Genomic DNA, 12,079 nt, shown 5'->3' on the forward strand with positions numbered 1-12,079 from the left:
CACGTTTTGAAACCTGGGAGATTGCAACCTGAATTTTTGGTTAATAATCACATTTTATCTGGCTATTCTGTAATTATTTTGATGGATCATTTGAAACATTCTCATGGACTCCCAGTTTAAAATCTTGTTTTTGAAAATAAATCATGTTTTGAGTTTAATTTTTAATTCTGTATACAACAATTAAGATATTTATAATGAATAAATGCTTACCCAAGTGAAAGAAGGTTTCGTTTTTTTTCCAGTGTAAATATCAGGTTTCAGCATTTGTTTCTTTCATGGAATCCCTACAGTGTGGAAACAGGCCCTTTGGCCCAACAAGTTTACACTGAACCTCAGAGCATCCCACCCAGATCCATCCCCCTATAACCCATCTAATCTACACAATTTCGTACAGCCAGCCCACCTAACCTGCACATCTTTGGACTGTGGGAGGAAACTGGAGCACCCGGAGGAAACCCGCACAGACACAGGGAGAATGTGCAAATTCCACACAGACAGTCGCCTGAGGCTGGAATCAAACCCAGATCCCTGGCTCACTGAGGCTGCAGTGCTAACCACTGTACCACCCTGCCACTTTATAGCAGTTCTAGTTTTCAATTGTAGTGTGAGAGTTGGTTGAGGGCTGTTTTTAAAAATTCCTGCACTTAGTGAATTCTGGTGCATAATTATTATCTATAACTGTGAGTTCATTTTAGCACAAATCCAACAAATCCAGAAATGTAATGAATATAACTTACAGAATGGAAATAGGATAAAACCAAGAGATCTGATACAGTGTCCCTTCTTAAAATACCTGTCAAGAATCTGATACCTGCTTCTTTGTGTTTGACACAGAAGAGAGTGAAAGAAAAGAGAGCTGCAGTTTTGTTTCTATTTTCATAATTTTACAATGTTTAGCATATTATTAGAGCAACTAATATCAACCTAGGTTTTGCAGTCAGCAGTGAAGCAATGGCACTCACTCCTGACATTGAAGAAAGCCTCAAAATTCTAGATCTATAGGGTATGAGTTTTCCCTTTCCGAAAGACAGCCTGAATCAGACATTGAGTTGAGGAGTTCATCAGGCATCCACCAGATCCTGCTTAAGTGGGATAAGCAGATAAGCTAATAGCAATTATGTATTATCAGAGAAAGCAAACTCCAAAGTAAAATGCTTTGAATTTTTAAGTTTAAAAAAAATACACACAAATGATTGGTACATGTACATGGAATTAAGACAGAGGCAGAAATACCAAATTCTTGAAAACATTTTTAGGACTAGCTTTTTTAATCATAATAGAGAATTTAGCATCAAGTGTTTTGGGGATAGTGAAACTGTTCACTGATTATAGACTTAAGTTACTTTAAAAAAAAGTTACGGCTCACTCAGCAAAGAGTAACCTCTGTAAGGCTTTTCCAGCAAGACCAGTTGGAGTAAAAGTAGAAATTTCTGTCAATCTAGATATAGCCAACCAAATAACATACCCTGTGGGAAGCATTGAATCTTTCAGCAATCTCTGGGTTTCTGTGCTTAAACTGTGCACGTGTGGACTCCAGAAGTCGTTGACTATTTCAGAGGAGTAATGATGGTGAGTGCATTATTTTGTTTCGTTGTCATATTCTCTGTGCTCTTAATCTTCACCCGCATTTTGATTTTATTCACTTCTGCAGCATAACCATGTGCCTTGTGTTTTTCATAATTTATTTCTGATTAACTATTTGCCTGTTACAGCAATGTGACCTGAAAAGTATAAACAAAATGATATATGACAGTTTATCATATATTCTGTCTTATGCTTGGTGCATGTTATGTAATGTCACTCACTGTTTTCTATCAAATTGTTTTATTGTTCTTTCTTTGGCTTTCAACCTTTACTATTTTATTTTACTCTGAGCAGCTCGTTTATAATTTGCAGTCTAGTGTTGATGTTACAGTTGTATTAATAGTTCCAGATTGGTGTTTAATAACCATCTGAAGTAACTATTGTAATCCTTTTCTTTTACATCTTAATGTCCTAGCTACATTCAAATGCAAAATTTTTTTTTGTAAACTATTAATATAATGGAGCACCAAATCCAGAATTACGATTTAACAGAGATAAATGTTAGTGAATGGATTAGGTAATGAAAAAATGATGTAACATAAAAACAAGCAGTTCCAGAACAATTTTTCAGTTATTCATTGGAGGTGTTTTGAAGAAACAGATATTGTACAGATATTGCTCAAAAGTTTCTGTAAATCGCATAAAAAAAGGGAAGAAATTGCATACTGCTGAAGCATTATTTAACTTCAGATTTCCTAAACTGCTGTAATTTTAGTAAGACAAACCAGAGCAGGACTTACACAGTTAATGGTAGAGCCCTGGGGAGTGTTGTTGAACACAGAGATCTAGGGATGCAGGTACACTGTTCCTTGAAAGTGGTGATCAGAGATAATGGGAACTGCAGATGTTGGAGAATGCGAGATAACAAAGTGTGGAGCTGGATGAACACAGCAGGCCAAGCGATGCTACTTGGCCTGCTGTGGTTCATCAGCTCCACACTTTGTTATCCTTGAGAGCGGTGTTGCAGGTGGTGAAGAAAGCATCTGGAATGCTTGTCTTCATCGGCCAGAATACTGAGTGCAAGAGTTGGGACGTCATTGTTACAGCTGTACAAGATATTGGTAACACCACTTTAATGTGTACAATTGTGTATAATTCTGATGAGCCTGCTATAGATCGGATATTGTTAAACTGGAAAGTGTGCAGAAAAATATCTACAAGGGTGTGGCGGGACTGGAAGGTTTGAGTAATAAAGAGACAGACTGGGACTTGTATCCCCTGGATCTTTGGAGGGTGAGGAGTGACCTTTATCGAGGTTTATAAAATCATGAGGAGCAAAGATAGGATGAATGGCCAAGGTCTTTTCCCCAAGGTGAGCAGGGAAAAGGGACCTGAGGGGAAAATTTTTCTTACGCAGAATGGTGTGTATGGAATAAGCTGCCAGAGGACATGGTAGAAATGGTACAATTACAACATTTAAAAGACAAATGGACAGGTACATGAATAGGACAGGTTAGAGGGTTATCGATCAAATGGTCGGCATGGACGAATTGGATCGAAAGGTCTGTTTCCGTCTGTATGATTCTGACTCTGTGGACCTAGTTAAATTGATTTAATGTAGATTGTGTTATGTGAAGACAGTATGAAATCTCAAGAATCAAATTGGAACTAATTTTCATCTGAAATTAAGTGGTTCTCCTATAACATGATAGTTGCATACTTGCGCGACCTCGTGCTATAGAAAATCATGCTAAAGAAAATCACCATAGAAAGTTGCTTTTAGAAGGAATTGCTACAGTAAATTACGATACTGTACAGTAGAAAATGTGCGTCATCCAAACAGCATCCACTATTCATCAGTTGCATTAATGAAACACGTTATAGCAGAAATACCTGTGGTAAGATTTGCATTGTCAATTATGTAAGTGTTTTCTTTGGCAAATTGTTTTCTTGTGACAGTAATTGTCTTCATTTATATTTTTAATGCTTTTATTTAGTGTTTTCATTTGATGAAGTTGCATTATGGTTGGAACATACTTCACCAAATTATCACATATGATTACTTGAAAACTGAGGTGGGGTGCATTTATCCGACCAGTTTGGAACTGTTCCCTTTATTCAAGCCAGGAAAACTCTGAGGTAACTTGCTTCCATTTAGTTGAATTTGTCTTCCTGGAGTGTTTTACCTTTTCTTTTTAAGTAACTTTTTTTTCTGAAAGCATTAACATCATCCAAAGACAAAATTCTTATCTCATGGCTTCCCTCCAATATCTCAACAATAGCCGTGCAAAATTTGTGGAGGTGGTTGGAGTGGACTAACATTTCTCTATGGATCTCCTGAGTTCTAAAGTTGTTATGGCATCCTTACCTCCATTCTTGCAAAATCAGCCAACGTAGTACAAACAGCTTAGAATAGACATGAGATTCAGATTAGTTCTTGTACTGGATAAATTAACAAGCAAGGCAAGATTCTTTTACTGGATGCACAGTAAGAAAATATTCTGTGGTCAGCTTCTATCTCCTTTCAACTTGGATATTAGATTCTCAAAAATATGAGCAAAGCTCCCACGAGATCATGGACTATTTCTCAGATAATGTTATGAAGGTTAACTGTTGAGTTGTTATTATTATGACTGCATAACAATTTAGCAGAATACTTCTCAATCTCTGATACCTGCATGATGATCCTGAGATAAGTTGTGATTCCACCTTTGTTCCCCCATGCATATGGCTTTTGGGAAAGGTGCAACTTTTGATTTGAATTTCAACTCTGGCATTCATAGCTTTTGGACTAGCAGTGCTGTGTGTTACATAAGTAGTTGGCTGAGATTGCACATTGGAATCTGTAGAGAATATATCCTGAATCCTGTCAAATTTTCTTTCAAACTTAAACTATTATTGTAACCATTTAAAGTAATATCTTCAAACAATGTAATTGAAGGTAAATGATTCAGGGAGGCAATGGCCTAGTGGTATTCTTACAAACTCAGCTAATGTTCCAGGGGCATAAGTCTGAATCTCTGCCATTGTAGATAGTGGAATATTTTTAATAATCTGAAATTAAGAATCTAATGACCAACAATGGTTTCATGGTAGAAAGAACCATCTGGTTCATTAATGTCCTCCAGGGAAGGAAACCTGCCATCCTCACCGGTTCTGGCCGACATACGACTCCAGAACCACAGCAATGCGGTTGGCTCTCAGCTACTCTCAGAAATAGACTAGCAAGCCACTCAATTGTATCAGTTGCTATGAAGTCTCAATAAAGAAATGAAACTGGTTTACCTGGCTCCTGAAGTGACAACAGCAAAACAGCCCTGTCAATCCTGCTAAGTCCTCCTCCTAACATCTCAGGGCTGTAAGATCATAAGACATAGAAGCAGAATTAGGCCATTCGGCCAATCGAGTCTGCTCTGCCATTCAATCATGACTTATAAGTTCCTGAATCCCATTCTCCCACTTTCTCCCCGTAACCCTTGATCCCCTTGATGATCTATCTCAGGCTTAAATGCACTCAATGACCTGCCCTCCACAGCCTTCTGTGGTAGTGAATTCCGTAGATTCACTACTGCTTGGCTGAAGAAGTTTCTCCTTATTTCCGTTCTTAAAAAGTCTTCCCTTTATTCTAAGACTATGGCCCTTGGGTCATACTCTTTCCTACCAAAGGAAGCATCTTCCCAACATCCACTCTGTCCAGGCCATTCAGTACTCTAAGTTTCAATTAGATCCCCGCCCTCATCATTCTAAACTCCAATAAGTATAGTCCTTGTGTCCTTAAATGTTCCTCATTTTGGCTAGTGCCAACATTTTGATCGCTGTCTCACAGACTAGTCAAGCAACAGCCTGACATTGTCTGTCGTGTATGATTTTGTGAGTATGACTGTCACAGACACCATATCACCATCCCTGGATATGTCCTGTCCCACTGGCAGTACAAGCACAGCAGAGGTGGCGGCATAGTAGTATACAGTCGAGAGGGAATTTTCCTGGGAATCCTCAGCATTGACTCTGCACCCCAGGAAGTCTCATAGCATCAAGTTAAATAAGGGCAAGGAAGCCTCCTGATGATTACCACATACCATCCTCGCTCAGCTAAAGAACCAGTACTCCTCCATATTAAACAACACTTGGAGGAAGCATTAACAGTAACAAGGGTACAAAATGCACATACTAATGGACATTCATGGCCAACACCAAGAGCAGCTCAGCAGCACCATTACTGATCATGAAGAACAGTAGGATCATCTAAAGGAGATAGCTGTGGGCTGGGTCTGAAGCAAGAGGTGAAGGAACTAACGAGAGAAAAACATACTTGACCTCAATCTGCTTGCTGTGGTTGCATCTGTCCATGACAGTGTCAGTAAGAGTGACCACTGCACAGTCCTTGTTGAGACGAAGTCCTGCCTTCATATTCAGAATACCCTCCAGCACGTTGTGTGGCATTACCACTGTGCTAAATGTGACAGAATTCGATCAGATCCAGCAACTCAAGACTGGGTATCCATGAGGCGCTGTGGGTCATCAATAGCAGCTGAATTATACTCCTATAGAATCTGCAACCTCATGATTTGGGATATCCCCGATTCGACCATTAGCATCGATGCAAGGGATCGACACTGGTTCAATGGAGAGTCCAGGAGGGCAAGTCAGGAACAGCACCACGCATTCCTAAAGATGAAGTGTCAACTTGGTGACGCTACCAGAAGGAGTGCTTGTGTATCAAACTCATACGCAGCCAGTGAGAGACAGAGCTTACTGATCCCACAGCCAACAGATCAGATCCAGGCTCTGCAGTCCTGCCACATCCAGTTATGAATGGTGGTGGGCATTTAAATAACTTGCTGAAAGAGGATGCAGCACAAATATCCCCATCCTCAATGATGAAGGAGCCAGCACAACAGTGCAAAAGATAAGGCTGAAGCATTCACAACAATCTTTAGCCAGATGTGTCAAATGGATGATCGACCTTGACCTCCTCCCAGTGTTTCCCAGCATCACAGATGCCAGTCTTCAGCCAATCTTGATATCACATGGAGTGAATCGAAAAGGGTTGGAGGCACTGGATAATGCAAAGACTGGGCTATGACAACATTCTGGCATTAGTACTGAAGACTTGTGCTCCAGAACTTGCTGCTTCCCTAGCCAAGCTATTACAGTATTGGCATCTTCCCAACAATTTTTAAAATTGCTCAGGTATGTCCTGTACTTAAAAAAAAATCAATGCAAGTCCAATCCAGCCAATTAGCACCCCATCAACCTACTTCTTGATTGTCAGTAAAGTGACGGAAGGTGTCATTAACGGTGCTATCGAGCAGGATCTGCTTAGTGTCAACTTACTCTGATGCCCAGTTTGGGCTCTGCCAGAACCACACAGCTCCTGACTTCATTATAATTTTGGTTCAAACATGGACAAAAGAGCTCAATTCTTGAATTGAGGTGAGAGTGGCAGCCCTTGACATCAAGGCTGAATTTGACTTGAGTGCAGCAACAAGGAGCCCTAGCAAAACAGGATCAATGAGGATTCCAGTGTTGGGGGGTTGGAGTCCTCCTTGGTACACAGCCAGATGGTTGTGGTTGTTGGAGGTCAGTCATCTCAGTTCCACACATTGCTTCAGGCAATCCTCAGAGTAGTGTTCTAGCCCCAACCATCTTCAGCTGCTTCGTCAATGATCTTGCCTCCATCATAAGGTCAGAAGTGGGAATGTTTGCCAATGAATACAATGTTCAGCACTATTTGCAATTCCTGCGTTACTGAAGTGGTCCATGTTCAAATGCAACAAAATGTGGATGATATCCCAGCTCGAGCTGGCAAGTGGCAAGTGACATTCACACCATAGAAAAGCCAGGCAATGATCAGCTCCAATAAGAGACAATCTAACCCACCACCCTTCGACGTTCTATGGCATTACCATCACTGAGTTCCCCACTGTCAACATCCTGGGGTTTAGCGTTGACAACTAGGCTTGTCATATAAATACAGTGGCTACAAGAGCAGGGCAGAGGCTAGGAATACTGTGCCAAGTCACTCACCACCTGATTCACAAAAGTCTGTCCACCTACTAGACGGCACAAGTCAGCAGTGTTATGGAATACTCCCCATTACCCTGGAAGGGTACAGTTTCAACAATATTAAAGAAGCTCGACATCATCCAAGATAATGGATTGGCGTCACATCCACAAGCATCCAATCCCTCCTCCACTGACCCTCAGGAGCAGTGTGTGTGGTATATAAGAAGCACTGCAGAAACCCACCAAAGATCCCTAGACAATATCTTCAAAACCCATGACCACTCCCATCTAGAAGGTCAAGGGCAACAGATACATGGGAGCACCACCTGTAAAATCCTGTCCAAGCCACTCACCATCTTGACTTGGAAATATATCACTGCTCCTTCACTGTCACTGGGTCAAAATCCTAGATTACCCTCCCTAACAGCATTGTGGGTCTATCTATAGCACATGGACAGAAGCGGTGTCAGAATGCTGCTCACCACCCCCTTCTCAAGGGCAGCTTGGAACTGGCAATAAATATATAGGGCACATGAGATGTCTTTGGCAAATAGGGTTAAGGAGAATCCAAAGGGATTCTACAAATACATTAAGAACAAAAGGATGACTAAGGAGAGAATGTGGCCCCTTAAAGATCAGCAAGGCTACCTATGTGTGGAACCACATGAGATGGGGGAGATACTGAATGAGTATTTTACATCATGTTTGCTGTGGAGAAGGATATGGAAGATCGAAAATGTGGGGAAATAAATAGCAACATCTTAAGAAACATCCATACTACAGAGATGGTGCTGGATTTCTTAAAACACAAAGGTGGATAAATCCCTGGGACCTGATCCGGTGTACCCTGGAACTCTGTGGGAAGGGACGGAAGTAATTGCTGAGCCTCTTGCTGAGATATTTGTATCATCGTTAGCTGTAGGTGAAGTACTGGAAGACTGGAGGTTGGCTAACGTGGTGCCATTATTTAAGAAAGCTGGTAAGGAAAAGCCAGGGAACTGTAGACTGGTGAACCTGATATCAATGGTGGGCAAGTTGTTGGAGGGAATCCTGAGGGACAGGATTTGCATGTATTTGGAAAAGCAAAGACTTATTAGGGATAATCAACATGGCTTTGAAAGTGTCTCATTAACTTGATTGAATTTTTTTGAAGTAATGACGAGGACTGATGAGGACAGAGTGGTGAACTTGATCTATATGGACTTCAGTAAGGCGTTCGACAAGATTTCTCATGGTAAACTGGTTAGCATGGTTAGATCACATGGAATACAGGGAGAACTAGCTATTTTGATACAGAACTGACTTAAAAGTAGAAGACAGCGCAGTGGTGGAGAGTTGCTTTTCAGACTGGAGGCCTGTGACCAGCAGTATGCCACAAGGATCCCCCCCCCGCCCCCCCCCACTGACACCTTCATCCACTTAGCCGAACTCGTCCTCACCCTCAACTTCTCTTTCGATTCCTCCCACCTCCTACAGACAAAGGGGGTGGCCATGGGTACCTGCATGGGCCCAAGCTATGCCTGCTTCTTTGTAGCTTACGTGGAACAATCCCTCTTCTGTACCTACACTGGCCCTAAACCCCACCTCTTCCTCCATTACATTAATGACTGTATCGGTGCAGCCTTGTGCTCCCATGAGGAGCTCGAACAGTTCATCCACTTCATCAACACCTTCCACCCCAACCTTAAGTTCACCTGTACTATCTCTAACACGTCCCTCACCTTCCTGGACCCCTCTGTCTCCATCTCGGGCAACCACCTGGAGACCGATATCCAGCTCTACACCTTGTTATCTCGGATTCTCCAGCATCTGCAGTTCCTGTTATCTCAGTGCTGAGTCCACGCCTTTCATCATTTATATAAATGATTTGGATGTGAATGTAGCAAGTATGGTTAGTAAATTTGCAGATGACACCAGAATTGTAGGTGTAATGGACAGAGAAGAGGATTACCTCTGAGTGCAACGAAATCTTGATCAGATGGGCCAATGGGCTGAGGAGTGGCAAATGGAGTTTAATTCAGATTAGGTGAGGTACTGCATTTTGGAAAGGCAAATCAGGGCCAGACTTATACACTTAATTGTAATGTCCTGGGGAGTGTTGCTAATCAAAGAGATCTTGGAGTACAGGTTCATAGTTCCTCAAAAGTTGAATCACAGTTAGATAGGATAGTGAAGGTGGAATTTGATACGCATGCCTTTATTGGTCAGTGCATTGATTATAGGAGTTGGGGTGTCACTTTGTGGCTCTACAGGACATTAGTTTTCTGACAATTCGAATAATGCATGCAGTTCTGGTCTCTCTGCTATAGGAAGGATGTCGTGAAACTTCAAAGGGTTTGGAAAAGATGTAGAAAGAGATTGCCAGGGTTGAAGGGTTTGAGTTATAGAGAGAGGCTGAAAAGACTGGGACTATTTTCCCTGGAGAGTCTGCTGCTGAGGGATGACCTTATAGAGGTTTATAAAATCATGAGTGGCATGGATAGGGTAAAGAGACCAGGTAGTTTCACCAGGATGGGGAGGGGGGGGGGGGTTCCATAACCAGAGTGCATACGTTCAAGGTGAGACGGGAAAGATTTAAAAGGGATCTAAGGGACAATTTTTTCATGCAGACGTTGGAATGACCTGCCAGAAGTGGTGGAGGCTGGTACAATTACGACATTTAAAAGTCATCTGGATGGGTATATGAACAGAAAGGGTTTAGCGAGATATGGACCAAATGCTGGCAGATGGGGCTAGATTTATTCAGGATATCTGGTTGCCTTGGACTAGTTGGACCAAAGGGTCTCTCTCTGTGGTATATATCAATCTGACTCTATGACTCTAAATGCTGGCTGGCCAGCAACACCCACGTCCCATGAGAGAATTTTTAAAAAGCATAGCAATACAATTGTAGTGCTGTATGATTTACTTCGAAAAATTGATACAATTTTGACTCTCTCTTTGTAAATTATAGATTTCACTTTAAGCTCTTGCTCTTTGCATATATTATATATACATTTTTCATCAAAATGTCTGCTCATTGAAGTGGAACAAAGACATTGAGGGTATTGGTGATAACGAGATGACACGCAGATAGAGAATTTGTATATTCTTGGAGAAAGCCCAGAAAAACACAACTTTCCCTTCCACCCTCGCTGCAGCCACTGGGAGCTTGATAGGCCATATAGGTGAAGAATATGCCTTTACTTGGAATTTATTGACCTATTAAAAACATTGAAAATCCAGGAACATTTCCAAAGCCTTTTATAGTTGATGTCAGGAAGGGGCATATTTTGTCTTCTGTTCTCTAATCTCGAGCTATTTCTTGCTTCACTGCTGTCTTGAGCAGGAAGCTTTGCCTTGGCTAGCAGTGCGATATGACAAAAGACTTTGTGATCAGCTTCAGCAGTGGAGATATTCCTTCTATCTCTCTCAGGCAGCCTGTCCTTAAGTTTAAAACAGGCTGTAGAGTAATTTATTTTTTGTTTAAATGTGTCTTTTGTGGTTTAATGACGATTAAAAACATCTCCCACAAGTCCAAGTCTTTGTATGAAATAGTAACCTCTGTTTGAAAGAATATTGACACCTCAGAAACAAATGTGGGGATGAACAAAAGTGTAAGGCATTTGCAAGAAGCAAATACTGTATGTCATTTGACAGGTTGTCTAAAACTTCAGACATTAAGGCTAGAACTTTTAGAATGGCGGAGTGTCCCTTCACACTACTTGGGTTGATGGTGAACTTCGCAATGCCAATATTGGCTGCCTTGTAGCCAAGTGATGTTCCATGAAACATTAGTTGACTGGAGATGGAACTTACACTGCTCACTCAAGAGGGAGTCCCAATACTCAGATATTGCACAATCTAATTGGCTGCAGCACTACAGTCCCAGCAGTGCACAGCTGTGATGGAGAGGACTGGGACTATAATAGTCTCCCAAGTCCAGGACCAGGTAAGTGCAGGGATCCCAGGACAAGGAGGGAGCTGAGGCCCTGGAAGAGGGAATGAAGAAACCACGGGGAACATCTGCAAGAGGCAGACCATGTTGGGTCACAACAGATATTGAAAAGAGCTATTTATGGGGAAATCTAAGCCCCTGCTTTCCTCCTCAAGGCCTGAATAGGATCTCTGAGTTCCCATACTGGCCCTGATCTCCTCCCATCAGCCTAAAAATTAAGACTCAGTGGGAAACAGCCTTGAAGTGTTAATTAACTGACCTCTTAAAGACCTCAATTAGAGAAGGGCAGACTGGTTAGCCGAGATTTTGTTGTCCCACAGTAAAATTATGGAGAGATCCAATTGTGCAGGAGGCCAGTGGGAAGAACACTGAGGAATTTTACAAACCTCCTGCCTACGAATTCACTGGTAAGGGTGCATAAAATTCTACTCCTGTTCCCAGTCACTCAGTCAAACCTAGTACTCATTATACTAACGTCCGTGTAAACTCCTACTTAATTCAGAATCAGCAAAAGCTGCAGAGAACAGCTGTTTTGTAAACCAGAATTTGATCTGAATAGCATTTCAGTTTTATTGAAAGCAAAGCTAGTAAACCCTGAGACATAGCAGA

Source organism: Stegostoma tigrinum, chromosome 22 (genome assembly GCF_030684315.1).
Source record: "Stegostoma tigrinum isolate sSteTig4 chromosome 22, sSteTig4.hap1, whole genome shotgun sequence".
Lineage (NCBI taxonomy): Eukaryota > Metazoa > Chordata > Chondrichthyes > Orectolobiformes > Stegostomatidae > Stegostoma > Stegostoma tigrinum.